This window comes from Chrysochloris asiatica, unplaced genomic scaffold (genome assembly GCF_000296735.1).
Source record: "Chrysochloris asiatica unplaced genomic scaffold, ChrAsi1.0 scaffold00009, whole genome shotgun sequence".
NCBI lineage: Eukaryota > Metazoa > Chordata > Mammalia > Afrosoricida > Chrysochloridae > Chrysochloris > Chrysochloris asiatica.
Window position 1 is genome coordinate 32,381,238 of NW_006408527.1, and position 3,897 is coordinate 32,385,134.

The window sequence follows — 3,897 nt, forward strand, 5'->3', positions numbered from 1 at the left end:
GAAAGAGATGATGGAAAAACTACATATCATCAGTGAAAACAAGGCCAGGGGCAGACTGTGGAACAGACCATCAATTACTCATATGCAAATTCAAATTGAAGCTGAAGAAAATGAAAACAAGTCCATGAGAGCCAAAATATGACCTTGAATAATTCAAAATATGAGCTTAATTTAGAGATCATCTGAAGAACAGATTTGATACATTAGACACTAAAGACCAAAGACCAGAAGAATTGTGTGATGACATCAAGAACATCATACATGAAGGAAGCAAAAAATCATTGAGAAGACAAGAAAGAAGGAAAAGGTCAAAGTGGGTGTCAGGAGAGACACTGAAAGTTGCTCTCCAGTGTAGAGATGCTAAAGCAAATGGAAGAAAAGAGCAGGTCCAAGAGCTGATCAGAAAAAATTAAAGATCAGCTCAAGAAGATAAAGCCACATATTACAACAAAGTGTACAAAGATCTGGAATCAGAAAACCAAAAAGGCAGAACACACTCAGAATTTCTCAAGCTAGGGAAACTGAAGAAAAAATTCAAGTCTCAACTTTCGTTATTGAAAGATTCTCTTGGAAAATTATTGAATGATGCAGAAAGCATCAAGAGAAGATGGAAGGAAAATACAGAGTCCCTGTACCAAAAGGAATTGGTTGATGTTCAACCATTTCAAGAGGTAGTATATGATCAAGAACCAATGATACTGAAGGAGGAAGTCCAAGTTGCATTAAAATTGATGGAATAAAAATAGAAATCAGTCAAGAAAGTGAGGTGGTACAGGAGGCACTCACTCATCTCTGTCAAGAAATTTGGAAGACAACTATCTGGCCAACTGATTGGAAGAGATCCTTATTTGTGCCCATTCCAACGAGAGGTGACCCAATGGATTGTGGAAATCATCAGACAATCTCTTTGATATTGCATGCAAATAAAGTTTTGCTAAAGGTAATACAGACCGGCTACAATCACACATTGACAGAGAACTCCAGAAGTTCAAGCCGGATTCAGAAGAGGACGTGAAATGAGGGATATCATTGCTGATATCCGATGGATCTTGGCTGAAAGCAGAGAATATCAGAAAGATGTTTACCTGTGCTTTATTGACTATGCAAATAGTTTTGATTGTGTGTATCATGACAATCTATGGACAACATTGTGAAGTATGAGTATTCCAGAACACTTAATTGTGCTCATGAGGAATCTGTACCTGAACCAAGAGGCAATTGTTCGAACAGAACATGGGAACACTGAATGTCTGAAAATTAAGAAACGTGTGTGATAAGGTTGCATTCTTTCACCATACTTATTCAACCTGTATGCTAAGCAAATTATCTGAGAAGCTGGGTTATATGAAGAAAAACATGGCATCAGGATTGGAGGAAGGTTCATTAACAACCTGTGATATGCAGATGATACAAGCTTGCTTGCTGAAAATGAAGAAGATTTAAAACATGTACTGATGAAGATCAAAGATCACAGCCTTCGGTATGGATTGTATCTCAATGTAAAGAAAACAAAAATCCTCACCACTGGATCAAGAAACAACATTCTTATCAACGGAGAAAAGATTGAAGTTGCAAAGGACTTCATTTTTCTTGAATCAACTATCAACACTCATGGCAACAGCAATCAAGAAAACAAATGATGTATTGCATTAGGTAAATCTGCTGCACAGGAACTTTTTAAAGTGTTGAAGAGCAAAGATGTGAGCTTGAAGACTAAAGTGCGCCTGAACCAAGCCATTCAATAACCTCATATGGATGCAAAAGCTGGACAGTGAATAAGAAAGACCATAGAATAATTGATGCTTTTGAGTTGTGGTGTTGGAGGAGAATATTCAAAGTGTCATGGGCTGCCAAAAGAATCAGTAGATACGTTTTGGAAGAAGTTCAGCCAGAGTATTCCCTGGATGCCAAGATGGCCAAACGTCATCTCTCATACTTCGGACATATTGTCAGGAGAGAACAGTCACTGGAGAAGGATATCATGTTTGGTAAGGTGGAGGGTAAGATTAAAAGGGGAAGACCCCCCAATGAGATGGATTAGCCAAGTGTCAGCATCGATGGACTCAAGTGTGGCAACAGTAGTGAGGTTGACCCAGAATTGGGCAATGTTTCATTCTGCTGTGCATAAAGTCGCTATGGGTCGGTACTGACTTGAAGGCACTTAACAACAACAACAACTAGGAGCATTCTAGCTTTCCTTATTCCAAGATAGATTTGTTTGATCTTCTGGAAGTCTGTGGTATTTTTAATATCTTTTGTTACTGCCATAATTTAAAAAATTTCAGTTCTTTTCAGGTCTTCCTTATTTATTGTACAACTTTCACATGCATGTGAGGTGACTTAAAGTACCATGGCTTCATTCAGGCACAAATTAGTCTTCAAACTAATATTTCTTGGATCAACTATCTACACTCACAGCAGTAGCAGTCAAGAATTCAAATGACATATTATATTAGGCAAATCTGCTGTACAAGACCTTTTTAAAGTGTTGAAGAGCGAAGATGTCAGCTTTAGGACTAAGGTGCACCTAATCTGTACATCTTTTAATTTATTGAATGTTGCTTCCATGACTGCTGATTATGGTTCCAAGCAAAGTGAAGTCTTTTGCAACTTCAAATATTTCTCTGTTTACTATGATGCTATTTATTGGTGCAATTGTGAGTATACTGAAGGCTGTAGTCTGATTATCTTTAGTAAGGATTTCAAGTCCTCTTCGTTTCCAGCAACAAAGTTTGTGTCATCTACATATCTCAGGTTTTTAATGAATTGTTCTCCAATCCTGATGCCACAGTCTTTACCATATAATCCAGTTTCTCAGATTATTTGCTCAACATACAGATTGAATAAGTATACTTAAAGTACAAAACTAGGCACAGACCTTTCCTGATTTTAATCTATTCAATATCCCCTTGTTCTGTTCAAAACACTGCCTCTTGATCTATATACAGGTTCCTCATAAGCACAATTAAGTATTCTGGAATACTCATTGTTTACAATGTTATACCTGATTTGTTATGATCCACACAGTTGAATGATTTTGCATAATCAATACAACGCAAGTCAACATCTTTCTGATAGTCTTTACTTTTAACCAATATTTATCTGACACCAGCAATGATATCTATAGTTCCACATTCTCTTTTAAATCAGGCTTGAATTTTGGCAGCTCTTTGTCCATGTAGTACTGAAATCATTTTTTAAATTATTGTCAGCCCATTTTTATTTGCCTGTGATATTAATGATAAGGTGACCACTTGGTCACCTTTCTTTGGAATGGGCATGAATACAGATCTCTTTCAATTAGTTGGCAAGGTAGTCATCTTCAAATGTCTTGACATAGATGAATGGGTGACTCCAGCTCTGCATCATTTTGTTGCAACATTTTAATTTGTATTTTATCAATTCTTGGAGCCCTGTTAATTGTCAATACCTTCAGTACAGCTTGGATTTCTTTGTCAATACCAGTGGTTCTTTATCATATGGTACCTCTTGAAATGACTGAACATCAGCCAATAATTTTTTAAGTGTTTTATTATGAATTATTTGATAGTTTACATGGGAAAGCATTAGTTTTACATTCATTCTATTGAACATTGTATCATTGCCATGGTTTCAATCCCCTCCATGCATCATCAACCGACCAAATGGTACACCCTGCAAGTATGTCCCCTACACTATGCCCCTGCCCCAAGTCTTCAGCATACAGTCGCTCTCCTTCTCTGTTTCTAAAATCCTCAGCTGCTCCATCGCTCCACATCATTTTTCTCTGCCTCCATCTCGGGCATCTCTGCTTCTCTGGGTAGGGTCCCGCTCTCGGCTCTTTTCCATTGATGGTCCTAGGAATCTCCGCTCCTAGACTGAAAAGTTATTCCCTCCCTTCCTTGCTATAAAATGTCT